This window comes from Erythrolamprus reginae, unplaced genomic scaffold, assembly GCF_031021105.1.
Source record: "Erythrolamprus reginae isolate rEryReg1 unplaced genomic scaffold, rEryReg1.hap1 H_53, whole genome shotgun sequence".
Lineage (NCBI taxonomy): Eukaryota > Metazoa > Chordata > Lepidosauria > Squamata > Dipsadidae > Erythrolamprus > Erythrolamprus reginae.
The window spans coordinates 150,077-170,604 of record NW_027248510.1 but is presented as its reverse complement, the minus strand read 5'-3'; the positions used below and the strand labels follow the sequence as shown (position 1 = coordinate 170,604).

Genomic DNA, 20,528 nt, shown 5'->3' with positions numbered 1-20,528 from the left:
AGGGGGCGGGATATTTTCCCCTAAATTTATTATTTAAAGGACATATTTTTATTTTATTTATTTGTCAAAACGTATACATGATAACAGGTATAAATATAAACAAAACCAAAATAGGTATAGATAAATTTGGACAATACTACAGTAGGACAGGGATGGTAGGTGCATTTATGGACGCCCCTTACAGACCTCTTAGGAAAGGGGTGAAGTCGACTGTAATTTAAGGTTAAAATTTTTGGGGCTTGGGGAAGGAACCAGAGTCAGGCAGTGCATTCTAGGCATTGATCACTCTGTTGCTGAAGTCGAATTTTCTGAAGTTAAGTTTCAAGGTGTTATTGCGTTTCAATCTATTGTGTGCTTGTGTGTTGTTGCGTTTGAAGCTGAGACATTCATTGACAGGCAAAACATTATGGCAGATGATTTTATGAACTACATTTACATCAGATTGAAGGCCACTTACCTCTAATTTTTCTGAGCCCAAAATTTGAAGAATGACACAATCATCTTTATTAAGGGTGACTCTCTGGGGAAATCAAAACCTCTCTACATCCCAAGACCGGTTTCCCATGGCTCCCAAGGATGTATTACATGGTAGCACCATTAGGCCAGAAACTGTAAGGCAGCCAACTTCACTCTTGTGGTCTGCATCCAAGAGCAACCAGTATACTGTACCTCAGGGAGGAAATTTTATATCCACTAAATACCATGTTCCTCTGTAAATTGACCGACAAGGAAGTCTCCAGAGAGAGGAACAGTATGCAGCAGGGTTTAGAAAATGGGATCTAGGAAAAAGGGAGTGATAGCCTATATATGGTGGAAGAAATGTTTCCAAAAGGATTTGTAAAAAAGCAAAAGAGTACCCATCAAATTAAATGACTAACTGACAACCAGACTTAAAATAACAACAACAATAACAATAAAAACAACAAGAGAGTTGGAATGGATCCTGGAGGTCTTTTAGACCAACCCCCTGCTTTGGCAGGAAACCCTACTACACTACTTCAAACAAATGGTTATCCAACATCTGCTTAAAAACTTCCAGTGTTGGAACATTCACAACTTCTGGAAACAATCTGTTCCCCTGATTAATTGTTCTGTCAGGAAATTTCTTAGTTCTAAGTTATTTCTATCCTTGTTTAGTTTCCACCCATTGCTTCTTGTTCTACCCTCCGGTGCTTTGGCGAATAGGTTGACTCTCTCTTCCTTGTGGAAACTCCTGAGATATTTGAACACTGCTATCACGTCACCCCTGGTCCTTCTGTTCATTAAACTAGACATACCCAGTTCCTGCAATCGTATTTTATATGTTTTAGCCTCCAGTCCCAATCACTTAGGTTGTTCTTCTCTGCAGTTTTTCTAGTCTTTAATCAATGCATAAAGTACAAAACATACATATCTACAAGACCAACAGAAAAAAGGGGGGGGGATATTTTCTCCTAAATTTATTTTTTAAATGACATATTTTTATTTTATTTATTTGTAAAATGTGTACATGATAATAGGTATAAATATCAACAAAAGCAAAATACGTAGAGGTAAATTTGGGCAATATTACAGTAGGACAGGGATGATAGACACATTGGTGCAATTACACCTTACACACCTCTTAGGAAAGGAGTGAGGTTGTAGTCTAAGGTAAAAGTTTTGCGCTTTCAGAGGTATTCTGGCCCGATGCCATGTAGGGCTTTATAGGTTATAATCAACACTTTGAATTGTGCCCAGAAACTGATCGGCAGCCAGTGCAGGCCATGTGGAGTGTTGACGAGACATGGGTGTCAATGTTCTCTCAAATTTTATTTCTGTGTGGCCGGAAAAGTATAGTGTCTGAGCGGCAGTCACTTTGGGACTGAACGGTATAGAAAGAAAGATAGATAGATAGATAGATAGATAGATAGATAGATAGATAGATAGATAGATAGATAGATAGATAGATAGATAGACAGATAGATAGAGATAGATAGACAGACAGACAGACAAACAGGAAAAAAATTCTCTCTCTTTCTCTCTCCACCCTCCTGCTCTTTTTCTCACTTTCTCCCTCTTTCTTTCTATCTCGCTCTGTCTGTTGCTCTCTCTTTCTCTCTCCCGTTCTCTTTTGCTATCTTTCTCTCTCCCTATCTTTCTTTCTACCTCGCTCTGTCTGTTGCTCTCTCTCTCGTTCTCTCTCTTCCTTTCTTCTCTGGAGGTCGCGGAAGGTTTTTCTTATTTTGAGGCATACCTGAAGCGCTCGGGGAAAGCGCCCCGAGCGAAGGGGCTGCAATTCGAGAGGGGCGGGGCGGGCGCTCCCGGAGCACTCAGAGAAAATCCTCTTATAGCCTGGGAGTGCTTCGAGAACACCTGCCCCTCCTCTCTTGCAGCCCCTTCACTAGCGGCCAGATGAGGAGAAGCTGCAGCCGCCACCGCTGCGGGAGGAGCTGCGTCCCAAGGCAGGAGATGGAGAAGAAAGCCGGAGAGAGGGGCAGATCAGGCGAGCAGCGGTGGGAGGCCAGGGGCAAGAGGGGCTGGAGGCGCCTGGGGTGGGGGGCAGGGGCGGGCGGCACCTCCCGTTGCACGGCCTTAGAAAAGGCTGCCTGGGAAGTTATTTTGGGGTGCGCGGCCACGCACCTTACAAATAACATTGATAGGCGTATCAACTATGGCCCATGGTTGCTCTCGCAGCCGCATTCTGCATGATCTGAAGTTTCTGAACACTTTTCAAAGGTAGCCCCATGTAGAGAGTGTTGCAGTAGTCGAACCTTGAGGTGATGAGGACATGAATGACTGTAAGCAGAGACTCCCTGTCCAAATACGGTCGCAACTGGTGCACCAGGCGAACCTGGGCAAATGCTCAACATTACAAAATCAACATTACAAAGATAAACATTACAGAACATAAGCTTTAGCGGATGACATAGTCTATAGAGAATCCATTAACTTCTGGATTGGAATTACTAAGGGAAATGGAAAATTTTGGAAGAGTAGCAGGACTCAAAATTAACAAAGATAAAATGAAGATGTTAACTAAAAATCTGTCTAAAAAACACATAAAGAAATTGGAAGAAAGCATAGGAATCAGGTTGGTTAAAAAAGTTAAATATTTGGGAATCTGGCTAACAGCTAAATGTACTTCAATAAAAGAAGATAATTACCAAAAATTATTAAAGGATATCCAGAAAGATCTATTAAAGTGGTCTAAATTATAGATATCCCTGTTACGTAGAATTTCAGTAATTAAGATGAACGTACTCCCAAAGGTCCTTTATTTATTTCAGACAGCCCCAATTAGAAATGAACAAAAATTCTACAAAGAATTGGATAAATCGGTTACAAAATTTATTTCGAAGGGGAAAAAACCCAGAATTAAATGCAAACTTTTACAAGCTGCAAAAAAACAAAGAGGCATGGGTCTACCAAATTAGAAGCTATACTATCAAGCTGCCTCTGCTTTATGATTAAAAGATTGGGTAGTATTAGTAAACAAGAGACTGTAGGCCACACGATTGAGCTAAATAAATGGGAAAACCTTTGGAATTACAATTATAGATGCCTCCTTAAAAATGAAATGGAGGAAGAGAGAGTCAAAGAGGTTATGATTAAATGGGCCCAAAATATAGCCCACACAATTGAGCTAGATAAATGGGAAAACCTCTGGGATTATAATTAAAAACTTACCATCTCTTCTGCATATAAAGAAAACCTTTACAAAACTTTCTATCGTTGGTATCTTACACCAGTTAAACTAGCAAAAATTTATAAAGGAATGTCTCCAAACTGTTGGGAGTGTAAAGACGATTTAGGCACATACTTTCATATGTGGTGGACCTGTGGGAAAGTTAGACAATTTTGAAAATTAAAATGGAAATGGATAAAGGAAATAACCGGAATAGAGATCAAATTTGAACCAGAAACACTCATATTGGGAATGGTTGATATGAATATTATAAAAGATGATAAATACCTAATACTCATAAACTAACAGAAGCTTACATCATTAAGAATGGTAAAGTCACTGCTACTGGTTTTCCAGTTAGAGGTGTTTACTACTTAAAGCCAAATCCTCCTGCAAAAGTTGATGTAAGTATATGGTATTAACACTGTGTGATCTTGATTCTATCCCTTTGTTAATGCAGTCTAGAACCGTGTTGGCTTTTTTGGCAGCTGCTGCACATTGCTGGCTCATATTTAAATGGTTGTCCACTAGGACTTCAATATCCCTCACAGTTACTACTGTTGAGCAATGTACCACATATATTGTACATGTGAATTTTGTTTTTCCTGCCTAAATGTAGAACCTAACTTTTTTCACCATTGTATTTCATTTTATTTGATAGAGCCCAATGTTAAAATCTGTCAAGATCCTTCTATATCTTTTGGAGATTTGGCTATTCCTGTCAGTTTGGTATCATCTACAAATTTGTCCCCTCTTTTCTCATTACTCGTTCCATGGAGGGTCTTATCTTTCCCCGTATAAAAGTTTCTGTTAATTTTATACATTATTAGCAATTCTTAAAATTCTAACTTAAAATTTTCCCCTCACCGTCTTACTACAAAAGGTTATAACAATGTAAAGAATAATAAAATATCTTTTATCTAAATTTAATCTTATATCATATAGCCAATTAAAAATTCTCTCTCTATATATGTATCTTTAGTAAAAGAAGCTATTCATAATATATCACCTACATCGTAAAATAAATTTCTATATGTTTACAGTATATCTAAATAATAAGTAATTTTTGTGTTATATCATTATATAGTGCTACCACCATTTCTCATCTTTGCCATCTGGCTTGCAAAGCTTGAATCAAATTCTCTTGTTTCAATTTTTCCAAAATTAACCAATTACTAATACATAATATATCTCTTAATTTTCTATCCAATCATAAAACTTCCCCCAAATTTTATAATAATCTGAGTCTTGTTTATCTTTAAATTTTAAAGTCAATCTACTCATCTCTGCACAATCCATAGTTTTTCTCAAAACCTCCCTTTCCGTTGGTATCCTATTCTGTTTCCAACATTGTGCATATACAACCCTAGCTTCTGTAATCATATGTATAATTAAATATGTCTCTTCTTCATCAAAATTATCTGGTAAAATACTCAGAAGGTATATCTTGGATCTAAGATCAATAGTCTTTCTTAAAATCTTCTGAATCCAATGTTGAATTTGGGTCCAAAATTTACGTGCTTCCGGACAAGTCCATCACATGTGATAGAATGAGCCAGGTAACTCACTGCATTTCCAACAGTTCATGAATTTAATAAAAAATTATATGACAAAAAAAAATTAAGAGTAAGAGATAATTTGGGAAGAGCTAAATTACCAAAAGTGCCTGAGAATATTAAAAATATGTTTAATGAAAAAATAACAATGATGGAGCTAATGGAGATGGTAAAAAGAAAAAAAAATACAAGACCCCCAGAACCAGATAGATTACCAGCAGAGATTTAACAATTCTTACACAACATATTAAACCTGTCAATGTTATGCGAGTGAGGCCATTTTCCACTTTCCTTTTCTACCCACCTATAAATTTAATCCAGAGAAATGTGAGAGTAAACTAAATCAGGCCAAAATTCCAACAATCAATTACGGTATTCACCTACATTTTCAATGGGAGTTCAAAAAATGAAATTCAAGACTTCTCTAAACTCTTGAAATGTTGCCTCATGTGAATTTCCTTGTGTGTAATAAGGGATGATTTATGTTAATGTCCACAGATTGGACATTTCAAAGGTTTCCCAATGGTGTGAGTCTGCTGGTGTCTCACCAAGCTGGAATTATGACTAAAACCTTTCCCCCAAAAAGGAAATGCAAAGGGATTCCCTAATGTATGAGTCCTCTGGTGTTCCACCAGGCTCCAACTCTGACTAAAACTTTTCCCACACTCAGGACATTCAAAGGGTTTCTCTCCTGTGCGAGTCCTCTGGTGTTGCAACAAGTGGGACCTCTGACTGAAATCTTTCCCACAGTAATGGCATTCAAAGGGTTTCTCTCCTGTGTGAGTCCTCTGGTGTTGCACCAGACTGGAAGTGCAACTAAATCTTTTTCCACAGTCAGAACATTCAAAGGTTTTCTCTCCTGTGTGAGTCCTCTGGTGTTGCAACAAGTGGGACCTCTGACTAAAACTTTTACCACAGTCAGGACATTCAAAGGGTTTCTCTCCTGTGTGAGACCTCTGGTGTGTCACCAGGTTGGAATTATTACTGAAACCTCTCCCACAGTCAGGGCATTCATAGAAACATAGAAACATAGAAGATTGACGGCAAAGGGTTTCTCTCCTGTGTGAGTCCTCTGGTGTTGCACCAGACTGGAAGTGCAACTAAATCTTTTTCCACAGTCAGAACATTCAAAAGTTTTCTCTCCTGTGTGAGTCCTCTGGTGTTGCAACAAGTGGGACCTCTGACTAAAACTTTTACCACAGTCAGGACATTCAAAGGGTTTCTCTCCTGTGTGAGACCTCTGGTGTGTCACCAGGTTGGAATTATTACTGAAACCTTTCCCACAGTCAGGGCATTCATAGAAACATAGAAACATAGAAGATTGACGGCAAAGGGTTTCTCTCCTGTGTGAGTCCTCTGGTGTGTCACCAGGTTGGAATTATTACTGAAACCTTTCCCATAGTCACAGGGGAGAAAGAGGAGAGAAAACTAGTGCTCTTTTACAGTTTGTATTTTTTGAATTCAAGGAGGAGGGGATATTACTGGTTGTAAGGGACAAATTTATTGGCTGATTGTGTTTAAGCACAGACCACTCACACATTAGGCTGGAGTGGGTCTAGACTGGGAAGTATAAAAAGGTGGGGAAAGCCATTTTAAATTGCACTTTCAGAACACAGAGAAAGAGGAGAGAAAACTGGTGCTCTTTTACAGTTTGTATTTTTTTAATTCAAGGAGGAGGGGATATTACAGACTGTAAGGGACAAATTTATTGGCTGATTGTGTTTAAGCACAGACCACTCACACATTAGGCTGGAGTGGGTCTAGACTGGGAAGTAGAGAAAACTTCAAACCAAAATCAGCAAAGTTGGGTAGCAATAGGGGTTGGTTTTCTTGCTAAGTACTTGTATTTCTATACATTGTTAAGATGACTGGTTTGGTGCAGTGTAACACTTGTTTGGCTGTTGTGTTCCGTAGTACCTTGTGGAACTTGGGGAGCTGCCCTCTTTGCATAAGGACATATAGTTTATATGGCGATATCTCTAGATTGCAGTCCTTAGTTTGTAGCTTGCAGGCAGAAGTGGAAAGATTGTCCCAGCCACGTGCTGTAATGCAGCCATGTGTGCAGCCTCCACTTCCAAAGCACCTCCCGAGGAGGAGGGCTCTGTGGACAACTGTTGGTTCAGGAAGATTACGTGCAGTTGAGCAAAAACATAGCAATTTTGGTCTCTCTGTATCCAATTCCTATAATGTTCTTGTGGATTTAAATAGTAAGGATGTTGTAGGTATTAGCAAGGCCCCTCAGGTGGAGAATGAGGGGATGTTCAAAGGAGAAGTTGTTGTAAATGAGGTGCATAGTGTCACCAAACCAAGGGCAGTTAGTAGAAATAAAAAGAGGACACATTTTCTTGTGGGTGATTCGATTGTTAGAGGTGTTCATTTGGGATAGAGTAAGGATGTGGTGAAGGTGATGAGGTGTCTCCCAGGAGCCACTGCCAGCAGGGACAGGAGGCGGATTACAAACATTGTCAAGGCTGTGAGTAAAGGTAATAACGTTGATGTGGTGGTGCATCTTGGCACAAATGATTTGTCCCAGAGAAATGTTAATTTAGTAAAAAGAGATTTTCAATGTCTAAGTGTGGAGCTGGGTAAAATAACTGATTCAGTGACTTTCTCAGAGGTGTTACCGGTTTGTGGCCAGGAGGATAAAACAACTTGTATCAGAGAGTTTAATGTGTGGTTAAGGCAGTGGTTTAAAGGTGAAGGTTTTGTCTATGTAAGTCATGATGTCAGTAGGTGGTCTAATAGGGAGTTGTTTAAGAGGGATGGTTTGCATCCATCATACAGAGGTACCCAGGAATTCAGGACTTTTTTGGACAGGCATTTAAACTAGGTAAAGGGGACAGAGATGTACCAGATGTGGAGGATTTCTGTCCCCGACCAATGAGGATAAATCAGTTTCTGGAAGCTAATGAAAAGGGAGCTGAAAATAAAATAGATGTAGTTGTTGATGATAAGGGGCAAACTAATAATGAAAATAATGTTCTTCGGGTAATGTGCACGAATGCTCAAAGCTTGAGCAACAAGCTCTGTGAGTTAATGGCCATAATATCTAGAGATAATTTGGATCTGGTTGCCATAACTGAGACATGGCTTAAGGATTCTAATGAATGGGAAATATCCATACCAGGATATACAGAATAGGAAAGATAGAATAGAGAGAAGGGGAGGTGGAGGAGCCATTTATGTTAAAGAAAGTCTAAAAACAACACTAATTCAAAATACATGTCAAGATCTGGAGACTCTATGGATTTGCATGCAAAATAAAGAAGGTTCTATCATTAGAATTGGGGTGATATGTAGGCCTCCAGGGCAATCTGAGGAATATGACAACAAAATGGTGGATGAAATTACGCAAATGGCAGCAAAGGGAGATATTGTGGTTATGGGTGATTTCAACATGCCTGATGTTGACTGGAATATCCCCAGTGCCCTTACATGCAAAAATAAGAATATAGTAGAGGCCTTTACAGGAGCAGCTCTGGCACAGCTGGTTAAGACACCAACTAGAGGGGAGAATATTCTAGATTTAGTTTTTACGAATAGGAATTGGGTTTCAGAGGTCAAGGTGGCAGAAAATTTAGGTTGCAGTGACCATCTATGTTTGTGGTTTGATGTAAAAACTCATTTTGAGCAATCCTATAATGCAACCAAAGTATTGGATTTCAGAAACACAAATTTTAATATAATGGGGGAATATTTAGATAATGAATTAAAGGGGAGGGATAAAATGGCAGGAGCGAGCTCCCAGTGTATTTAGATAATGAATTAAAGGGGAGGGATAAAATGGCAGGAGCGAGCACCCAGTGGACTGTATTAAAAAAGGCCATCTTAAAAGCCACTGGACTGTATGTAAGACAAATAACTAAAGGTAAAAGGAAGAAGAAACCGTTATGGTTTAGCATTGATGTAAGGGCTATAGTCAATGAAAAAGGCTGCCTATGGGAGGTAAAAAGAGTCTGGAAGTATAGCTGATAGAGAGGTGTATAAAATGAGACAGAAGGAGGTGAAACAGATAATATATGCTGCTAAAGCCTCAAAAGAGGAAGAAATTGACAAATCTGTAAAGAAGGGAGATAAAACCTTCTTCAGATATATTTGTGATAGGAAGAAGAAAAACTGCGGCAGCACGAAGCTTAGTACCGGGAATAATACATGCATTAATGGCAATAAGGAGATCGCTGACCATTTCAATAGCTACTTCTGTTCAGTTTTCTCAAAAGACACCTTACAAAATAATACTATAGAGGGATATAGCATTTCTTCCAGCTGTACGGATTCAGCTTCAGTGATCTTAGAAGCCGATGTCTTAGAAGAACTTGAACGATTAAAGATAAATAAGGCAATGGGTCCAGATGGCATCCACCCCAGAGTTCTTAAAGAACTCAGATCTGTCATTGCTACCACCCCCCTGACTGATTTGTTTAACCAATCCTTGTTAACAGGAGAAGTTCCTGAGCATTGGAGAATGGCCAGTGTTGTGCCTATCCAGAAGAAGGGCAGACTCTACTCAAAAAGAGGATAAATCAGCACCTAAAAAACAATAACTTATTGGACCCAAATCAGCATGGCTTTACTGAAGGCAAATCATGTAAGACTAATCTCATTGATTTCTTTGACTATGTCACAAAGGTGTTGGATGAAGGTGGTGCCGTGGATATTGCCTACCTGCACTTCAGCAAAGCCTTTGATACGGTTCCACATAAAGAGCTGATAGATAAATTAGTGAAGATTGGACTTAATCCCTGGATAGTTCAATGGATTTGCAGCTGGCTGAAGCATAGACATCAGAGAGTTATTGTTAATGGCGAGTATTCTGAGCAGAGTCAGGTTACAAGCGGTGTGCCACAAGGGTCTGTTCTGGGTCCTATTCTTTTTAATATGTTTGTGAGTGACATAGGGAAGGTTTGCCTATTTGCTGATGACTCTAAAGTGTGCAATAGGGTTGATATTCCTGGAGGCGTCTGTAATATGGTAAATGATTTAGCTTTACTAGATAAATGGTCAAAGCAATGGAAACTGCAGTTTAATGTTTCCAAATGTAAAATAATGCACTTGGGGAAAAGGAATCCTCAATCTGAGTATTGTATTGGCAGTTCTGTGTTAGCAAATACTTCAGAAGAAAAGGATTTAGGGGTGGTGATTTCTGACAGTCTCAAAATGGGTGAACAGTGCAGTCAGGCGGTAGGGAAAGCAAGTAGGATGCTTGGCTGCAAAGCTAGAGGTATAACAAGCAGGAAGAGGGAGATTCCGATCCCGCTATATAGAATGCTGGTGAGACCACATTTGGAATACCGTGTTCAGTTCTGGAGACCTCACCTACAAAAAGATATTGACAAAATTGAACGGGTCCAAAGACGGGCTACAAGAATGGTGGAAGGTCCTAAGCATAAAACGTATCAGGAAAGACTTCATGAACTCAATCTGTATAATCTGGAGGACAGAAGGAAAAGCGGGGACATATTCAAAACACTTAAATATATTAAAGGGTTAAATAAGGTCCAGGAGGGAAGTGTTTTTAATAGGAAAGTGAACACAAGAACAAGGGGACACAATCTGAAGTTAGTTGGGGGAAAGATCAAAAGCAACATGAGAAAATATTATTTTACTGAAAGAGTAGTACATCCTTGGAACAAACTTCCAGCAGACGTAGTAGATAAATCCACAGTAACTGAATTTAAACATGCCTGGGATAAATATATATCTATCCTAAGATAAAATACAGAAAATAGTATAAGGGCAGACTAGATGGACCATGAGGTCCTTTTCTGCCGTCAGACTTCTATATTTCTATGTATCCATTGTAAGATAAAATACAGGAAATAGTATAAGGGCAGACTAGATGGACCATGAGGTTTTTTTCTGCCGTCAGTCTTCTATGTTTCTATGTCAGGGCACTCAAAGGGTTTCTCACCTGTGTGAGTCCTCTGGTGTTTCACCAGGCTGGAATTATTACTGAAACTTTTCCCACAGTCAGGACATTCAAAGGGTTTCTCTCCTGTGTGAGTCCTCTGGTGTTGCACCAAGTGGTGACTCTGACTAAAACATTTCCCACAATCAGGGCATTCAAAGGGTTTCTCTCCTGAATGAGTCGTCCGGTGTCTTACCAGGTAGTAACGTTGACTAAAACCTTTCCCACAGTCAGGGCATTCAAAGGGTTTCTCTCCTGTGTGAGTCCTCTGGTGTTTCACCAAGTGTTGACTCTGACTAAAACTTTTCCCACAGTCAGGACATTCAAAGGGTTTCTCTCCTGTGTGAGTCCTCTGGTGTTTCACCAAGTGTTGACTCTGACTAAAACTTTTACCACAGTCAGGACATTCAAAGGGTTTCCCTCCTGTGTGAGTCCTCTGGTGTATCACAAGGCTGGAATTATTACTGAAACCTTTCCCACAGTCAGGGCATTCAAATGGTTTCTCTCCTGTGTGAGTCCTCTGGTGTGTCACCAGTTTGGAATTATTACTGAAACCTGTCCCACAGTCAGGGCATTCAAATGGTTTCTCTCCTGTTTGAGTCCTCTGGTGTTGCACCAAGTGGTAACTCTGATTAAAACATTTCCCACAGTCAGGGCATTCAAAGGGTTTCTCTTATGAGTGAGTCGTCCGGTGTCTTACCAAGTGTTGACTCTGACTAAAACTTTTACCACAGTCAGGACATTCAAAGGGTTTCTCTCCTGTGTGAGTCCTCTGGTGTTTCACCAAGTGTTGACTCAGTCTAAAACTTTTACCACAGTCAGGACATTCAAAGGGTTTCTCTCCTGTGTGGGTCCTCTGGTGTATCACAAGGCTGGAATTATTACTGAAACCTTTCCCACAATCAGGGCATTCAAATGGTTTCTCTCCCGTGTGAGTCCTCTGGTGTGTCACCAGTTTGGAAGTATTACTGAAACCTGTCCCACAGTCAGGGCATTCAAATGGTTTCTCTGCTGTGTGCGTCCTCTGGTGTTGCACCAAGTGTTGACTCTGATTAAAACGTTTCCCACAGTCAGGACATTCAAATGGTTTCTCTCCTGTGTGTGTCCTCTGGTGTTGCACCAAGTGGTAACGTTGACTAAAACCTTTCCCACAGTCAGGGCATTCAAAGGGTTTCTCTCCTGTGTGAGTCCTCTGGTGTTGCACCAAGTGTTGACTCTGACTAAAACTTTTACCACAGTCAGGACATTCAAAGGGTTTCCCTCCTGTGTGAGTCCTCTGGTGTATCACAAGGCTGGAATTATTACTGAAACCTTTCCCACAGTCAGGGCATTCAAATGGTTTCTCTCCTGTGTGAGTCCTCTGGTGTGTCACCAGTTTGGAATTATTACTGAAACCTGTCCCACAGTCAGGGCATTCAAATGGTTTCTCTCCTGTTTGAGTCCTCTGGTGTTGCACCAAGTGGTAACTCTGATTAAAACATTTCCCACAGTCAGGGCATTCAAAGGGTTTCTCTTATGAGTGAGTCGTCCGGTGTCTTACCAAGTGTTGACTCTGACTAAAACTTTTACCACAGTCAGGACATTCAAAGGGTTTCTCTCCTGTGTGAGTCCTCTGGTGTTTCACCAAGTGTTGACTCAGTCTAAAACTTTTACCACAGTCAGGACATTCAAAGGGTTTCTCTCCTGTGTGGGTCCTCTGGTGTATCACAAGGCTGGAATTATTACTGAAACCTTTCCCACAATCAGGGCATTCAAATGGTTTCTCTCCCGTGTGAGTCCTCTGGTGTGTCACCAGTTTGGAAGTATTACTGAAACCTGTCCCACAGTCAGGGCATTCAAATGGTTTCTCTGCTGTGTGCGTCCTCTGGTGTTGCACCAAGTGTTGACTCTGATTAAAACGTTTCCCACAGTCAGGACATTCAAATGGTTTCTCTCCTGTGTGTGTCCTCTGGTGTTGCACCAAGTGGTAACGTTGACTAAAACCTTTCCCACAGTCAGGGCATTCAAAGGGTTTCTCTCCTGTGTGAGTCCTCTGGTGTTGCACCAAGTGTTGACTCTGACTAAAAGTTTTACCACAGTCAGGACATTCAAAGGGTTTCTCTCCTGTGTGAGTCCTCTGGTGTTTCACCAAGTGTTGACTCTGACTAAAACTTTTACCACAGTCAGGACATTCAAAGGGTTTCTCTCCTGTGTGAGTCCTCTGGTGTGTCACCAGGCTGGAATTATCACTGAAACCTTTCCCACAGTCAGGACATTCAAAGGGTTTCTCTCCTGTGTGAATCCTCTGGTGTGTCACCAAGCTGGAATTCTGACTGAAACTTTTCCCGCAGTCAGGACATTCAAAAGGTTTCTCTCCTGAGTGAGTCCTCTGGTGTGTCACCAGGTGAGAACTATCAATAAAGCTTTTCCCACAGTCAGGACATTCAAAGGGTTTCTCTCCTGTGTGAGTCCTGTGGTGTGTCACCAGGTGGGGACGCTGACTAAAACTTTTCCCACAGTCAGGACATTCAAAGGGTTTCTCTCCTGTGTGAGACCTCTGGTGTTGCACCAAGTGTTGACTCTGACTAAAACTTTTCCCACAGTCAGGACACTCAAAGGGTTTCTCTCCTGTGTGAGTCCTCTGGTGTTGCACCAAGTGTTGACTCTGACTAAAACTTTTACCACAGTCAGGACATTCAAAGGGTTTCTCTCCTGTGTGAGTCCTCTGGTGTTGCACCAAGTGGTAACTCTGACTAAAACCTTTCCCACAGTCAGGACATTCAAAGGGTTTCTCTCCTGTGTGACTCCTCTGGTGATTCATGACTGAAATTGTGACCGTGTTTTTTTACACAGTCAGCACATTCAAATGTTTTCTCTTTTTTGCGAGTCTTGGGTGCTTCACTAGACTGGAATTTTCTCTTGGAAACTTTCCTCACAGAACGGATATTCAAATTGTGTTATTCCTATGTCTGCATCCTTTAGTGTCTCATGACCTGAGAATTTCTAATGAAATGTTCACACAATCTGTACAGTCATATGTTTCCACCCTCATGTGTGTCTTCTGGCGTACCACCATGTTGCCATGTTCACTAAAGATTTAATACTTTGGGGGTTCTTTTGTGGCTTATCTCTTGTGTAGTTTGTTCCAAGAATCACAAGGGAACTATTCTGACTAATTTTTCCTACCTTTAGTCTTCTCCTGTCTAGCTCCTCATAAACAGCTGTGATTTGCAATATCTTGTTTTCCAAAGCTGGGTTCATCCAAAATATGGACAATGACTTGTTTAGTGGTTTCTAGTCATTTTCTTCCTCACAGGGAGAGGCCTGCATTACTGTCTGCTCTACATGGCTTTATTATTGACCTTTTCATTTCAACTGACCTTCCAGATATCTCCCTTTTTTGCTGATGGAGGAAAAACCATGTAACGTATTCTTGAGTTTTACATAATCTGTTTATTTGAGCTTGAAATGTTTCTTGATTTTCTCTCTCTTGTCTAACAGCTTCTGGAAGAGGAGAATTGTATGGTTTTCTTTGAAAAATGGAAAATATTATGATTTTTTCGCTTGATTTTCTTCGTTTTCAATGTTGCTTGTTATTTACAATTGTCCTGAGTGCTGTTATTGCCATCCTCTTAGTCTGTAAGATTCAAAGAAAAAGAGAATTTTAATTGTTTATAAAATAATTAGATATCATTTGAAAAAAGAAATATATATATATTACAGTGATACCTCATCTTACAAACACCTCTTCATACGAACTTTTTGTGATATGAACCCAGAGTTTAAGATTTGTTTGCCTTGTCTTAAGAACCATTTTCACCTTACGAACCCAAGCCCGGGTGTGTGTGGTCTATTACAGCGCATGTGCTCTCTTACTGCCCCGGGGATTCCCCTGCCTTGTGACTGTCACCACCCGGAATTTCCTATTTGGTTGCTGCCCCTGCTGGGATTCTCTTCCGGGAGGTTTTGTTCAGCTGAGCTGCATCGAGAGGAGCTAAGCAGCCGGAGACCCTGGAAGTTCACTGGCCAGGGCGGCCGCGGCTGAACCAAGTCAGGAGCGGAAGGGTAAAACAGCCGTTCCCGGAGACCTGCACAAAGGCAGGAGTGGGGCAGTTCAGCCTTTTCCCAGCGCCAGCGGAGGAAGCCTCTGCTCTGCCAAGAGACGCCCAGTCGGCTGGAAGCTACCTGTCAGCCTAAGCTTTTGTTGCCTGCGAAGAAGCCATAGAACAGAGCAAAAGCCTTCAGGAGAGCGGAGGGCGAAGCTCTCCCTCCCTGTAGGGAGCAGCCCTTGTTGAATTGTTTGCTTGGTTCTGCGGCTTCTTCGCAGGCAACAAAAGCTTAGTCTGACAGGTAGCTGCTGGGAAACCCCTGGGCTCCACTGAAGCCCCTGCCGCTTCCGGGAAGGCTCCGTGTTGCTCAGGATGCCGTGGTGGCAGCACGATTCTCTTTCAGGTGCCTGAAGGCCTTGCCGTGCAGAAGCAAAAGGCTGGGTTCTATCCTGCGATGCCCTCCAGGGGCACCAGCCACCCTCCTGCCCTGGGGATGGCGCGCTCAGGCCCCGCGCTGGAGCTGTGCCTTGTGCCATTTCTGAGCTTGAGAAGGTTCTTAAACCAGGAGGCGGCAGAGGAAGAAGAGGAGGAGGAGGAAGAGGAGGCGTGGCTTCGGCTTTGTTCCGCCTTTCTCCTCCCCCGCAAGGACAGGAGAGGGGGCCTTTTAAATCCCATCTACACCCACCGCCCAGGGACCCCCCCTCAGGTTCGTCTTCTTTTCCCATAAGGCTTTTACTCAAGGCTTTGCATCGCCGGGGAGCTGTCGGCCGGATGGGAGATGGGAGGAGGAGGAGAGGGAGGGAGGTTAGGAAGAGGTGCGGCCAGGCTGGCCGCTGGGGAGGAGAAAGGCAGGCAAGACCCAAAGCCGGGCACAAGGCACAGCTCCAGTGTGAGGCCCGAGTGCGCCATCCCCGGGGCAGGGCAGGAGGGCAGCTGTTGCCCCCGGATGGCATTGCAGGACAGAACCCAGCTTTCCCGGGAGCAGGAGTATCAAACAGACCGGGGAGACTCCAGATCCCCTACGGAGGGACTATTAAGAGGAGGGGGAGAGAGGCAGGGAGGAAGGGAGAGGGAGAGGGAAGGAGGGAGAGAGAGGGAGGAAGGAAGGAGAGAGGGAGAGAGAGGTTTATGCTTGAAGTTACAAGTAGGGGTGGCGGCGGCAGCTCCAACACTTGGGCTCTTTTGCCTCCTTTGGATCGCCGCCATCGCAGACAGAGTCGGAGCAGCGCCTGCTAGCCGGTCTCTTTGGCTCGGCTGCAAAACTGCAGAATACGATCGGCCTATTGCGGTTCCCCTGCTGCCGCCCAGCCCCCCAGACCCGGCCGCTGGCTTGCTCCGCCCCGGCCACCACCCAGACCCGGCCACTGGCCCATCGTGGTTCCCCCGCCACGGCCCCGTTGCCCAGACCCAGCCGACAGCTTGCCCGCCACCCAGGCCAGGCAGCCTATCTATCGCGGTTCCCCCGCCGTCTCCCCGCCGCCCAAATCAGGCAACCGGCTTGCTGCAGTCCACCCGCCACCCAGGTCCAGCCGCCGGCCTACCGCGGTTCCCCCATCGCCACCCAGATCTGGCCGCCAGCATGCCATGGCCCACCTGCTACCCAAGCCCGGCCGCCGGCCTATCGCGGTTCCCCCGACCATCCCACGGCTACTGCCCGGTGCCTGGCGCCCTCCCACTCCTACTTCATCACACTAATTGCTTGGGCTGATGGCGGGGCTTTTGCTGCTGCCTCAGAGCGTTTTCGGCCCGAATCTGACAGCTGCCTTCTCCGGGTCCCAGGTGGGAAAAAGGAAAGTTTCCTGGGAAGCCCCTGCGCTTCTGGACCCAAAAAGATATTTGTGCACGTGAGTGGTGTTGCAGGGCAAAAAAGAAGAAGAAGAAAAGAGTAAGACAGAGAGAAAAAAGAGAAGAAAGAGAGAAAGAAGGGAGGGAGAGATAAATAGAAAAGAAAGGAGGAAGAGAAAGAGCAGGAAAGAGTGAGAGAGAATGAGGGAGGGAGATAGAAAGAAGAGGGGGGGAAAGAGAGGGAGGGAGGAAGAGAGAGAAACAGATAGAAAAAAGAGAGAGGGAGGAAAAGAGAGAAAGAAAGGAAAGAAAGAAAAAGAACCTTCCTAACTCCCTCCCCCCAGCACTTCGCCCACGACCACAGGCAGGGCAAAGCAGCATGCAGCAAAGGGAGGCTCAAACCGCCGGCGGCTTCAGCTTCCCATTGCTCCGCGGGCGGCGGCAGACCGCCTTTGTGTTTTTGGCTGGGGGGGGAAGCAGGATGACCTTCCTGACTGCATGGCATCCTGCATGCAGGATGACATGCATGGCAAAGGGGCGGGGAGGATCGGGAGGCTCAAGCCTCCTTCGGTGGTGGCGGACGGTTTCTGATTTTGGGGCTTGCACGCATTAATCGCTTTTCCATTGATTCCTATGGGAAACAATGTTTCATGATACGAACTTTTCACCTTACGAGCCTCCTCCCGACACCAATTAAATTCGTAAGTCGAGGTATTACTGTATATTGTAAGCTGTCTTGTGAGAAAACTGAGCAGAAGTAGCTATTCAAATGGTCAGCGACCTCCTTATTCACATCAATGTATGTACAAACTTTGTGATGCTGCAGTTTTTCTCCTTATATATCTAAAGAAGGTTTTATCCCCCTTCTTTACAGATTTGGCAATTTCTTCCTCTTTTCAGGCTTTAACGGCATATATTACCTGTTTCACCTCCTTCTGTCTCATTTTATACAACTGTCAGCTATACTTCCAGAAGAGTTTTTTTCATTAAAGTGGTTTCTTCTTCCTTTTACCTTTAGTTATTTGCCTTACATACGGTCCAGTGGCTTTTAAGATGGCCTTTTTTAATACAGTCCACTGGGCACTCGCTTCTACCATTATATCCCACCCTCTTAATTCATTATTTGTATGTCGCCTCGAGTCTGCGGAGAGGGACGGCATACAAATCTAATAAATAGTAATAATAAAATATTTAAATATTCCCCCATTTCATTAACATTCGTTTTTCTGAAATCCAATAATTTTGTTGCAGTATAAGATTGCTCACAATCAGTTTTTATAACCTGGCTCAATAGCAGTAACTATCAGATGGATCTTGAAGTCCTACCCTTCAGAGAGGGGTGGCATACAAATCTAATAAATAATAATAATAATAATAATAATTATTATTATTATTATTATTATTATTATTATTAGTGAACAATCCCCTAAAAAGAGTCAACTGTGTGATTGCAGTAGCCACAAAAGCTAATGCAATCCTAGGCTGTCTTAACAAAGGGCTACACTTAGGATCATGAGAAGTGTTCATATCGATTTATAATGCTTTAGTAAGATCACACTTGGATTACTGTGACAAGTTTTGATTGCCACATTAAAAAAAGTGTAGTAGAGACTCTATAGAGATCGCAGAGAAGAGAAGTAGGGATGATTAGGGGGCTGGAGGCTAAAAGATATAAAAAAGAGTTGCAGGAATTGGGTTTGTCTAGTCCAGTGAAAGGAAGGACTAGGTATGACAGGACAGCCATTTTCCAACACTTGAGGGATCAAGAAAAAGAGGGTCAACTTATTTTGCAATGCACCAGAAGGCAAGACAAGAAGCAGTGGTTGGAAACTAACCCAGGAGAGAACCAGCCAACAACTAAGGAGAATTTTCTTGACCCTGAGAACAGTTAACCGATTGCCTGAAATGGTATTGGGTCTCCTGCTTGCGCAGGGATCGGAATAGAAGACCCGCAAAGTCCCTCCCAACTCTCTCACAACCCCCAGTGATGGAGAAACTCACAACCTCTGGAGGGAAGCCATTCCCAGAGAATCAACCTTAACTTGAGAGACTTTTTCAATCTTCCCACCAGCAGAAAATTGCAGCCACCAGTATCACAGAGTACAGCACCAGTGGGATTAAATTTGGGCGGAGGAGGAACCTGCAGCACCAGCAGCTGACGCGCTTCAGCCCGGTTGCTTCTCTGCTTCCAGGCCTTGGAGGGAACCAAACAGCCCGACTTGCTCCCGGACTCTCCCCCCACCTGCCCTCAACTCACCTTCCAGTGGCTGCTTCGGTCCTCGGAGGAGCACAAAAGACGCTCTAACACCACATTCCTCCCGAGTCCCAGCGGAAGGCGAAGCACTGGGGTGGGGGGGCTGTCAGGACACCCCCACCCCAGCACTTTGAATCCCGCCGGCCAAGAGCACTCGGGCAGCAGCTTCTGCTGGATACGGGCGATGGGCGGGACGAACGGCGCCGAAGCCGGTGGCTGTGGCAGCTGCTGCAAGAGGCTTCCGCGCCGCTCTGTCCCACTCATCGCCCATATCCAGCAGATAGGCTTTGAATTTTTGGCTGGGGGGGGAGAAGTAGGACCTTCCTAACTCACCCCCCAGCCAAAATCACAAAGCCAGGCAGCCCCCAGCCGCCAAAGGAGCCTCCTGATTCTCCCCGCCCTGTGGAGAAGTGTGGAGGGCTGCGTCACCGCCCGACGCCCCACCCCGTCCTGCATAATGTTCTCTGCCGGGAGGGCAGCGCCGCCGCGGACCGGCTGAAAACCCCCAACGGCCCGGTCCTGGTCCGCGGACCGGCGGTTGGGGACCTCTGCTCTAAGGGATCCAAATTCATTCCTATGGTCTTCATCCAATATAGTACAGTGATCCCCCGATCATTGCGAGGGTTCCGTTCCAGGACCCCTCGCAATGATCGGTTTTTCGCGAAGTAGCGCTGCGGAAGTAAAAACACCATCTGCGCATGCGCAGATGGTGTTCTTACTTCCGCAGTGCTAGCGAGGAGCCGAAGATTGGGGTTCCTGGGAAGGGGACTCAGCTGGGAAGCGGCGCTGGGGTTTCCCCACCGCCCACGCAAACTCCTCGCTGCCGCTCGCCCGCCTTTTGCCCGCCCACGCCGCTCGCTTCAGGACTCAGCTGGGAAGCGGCGCGAGCGAACGGCGTGGGCGGGCGAAGGGCGGGCGAGCCGCGGGCCCGCGGGCAGGCAGGCAGCGGACAAGCCGTTCGCTCGCGCCGCTCGCTCGCGCCGCTTCCCAGCTGAGTCCTGAAGCCAATTCGCTTCAGGACTCAGCTGGGAAGTGGCGCGAGCAAACGGCGTGGGCGGGCGAAGGGCGGGCGAGCGGCAGCGAGGAGTTTGCATGGGCGGTGGGGAAACTCCTCGCTGATGCCCGCCGCTCGCCCTCCCGCCAGCAAGAGGGGGAAGACCCAGGGAAGCCGCCCAGCAGCTGATCTGCCCGGTGCCATCTACGCATGCGTGGCCATAAAAAAAGGGCGCGCATGCGTAGATGGTGTTTTGACTTCCGGGTTGAAAAATCGCGATTTAGCCCGTTCGCAATTATCGGGATCGCGATACCCGGGGGATCACTGTATACCTGAAGGTAGAAATTTTATACCTGC

General features: G+C 44.4%; 2 pseudogenes; both read right to left on the bottom strand.

The window, feature by feature from the left end:
- Window positions 1–1,458: 1,458 nt before the first annotated feature.
- LOC139155767 (zinc finger protein 572-like) lies at window positions 1,459–6,486 on the bottom strand (annotated as a pseudogene).
- A 4,303-nt stretch (window positions 6,487–10,789) lies between these two features.
- The window catches only part of LOC139155770 (zinc finger protein 850-like), a 28,730-nt pseudogene continuing 18,991 nt past the window's right edge, over window positions 10,790–20,528 (bottom strand).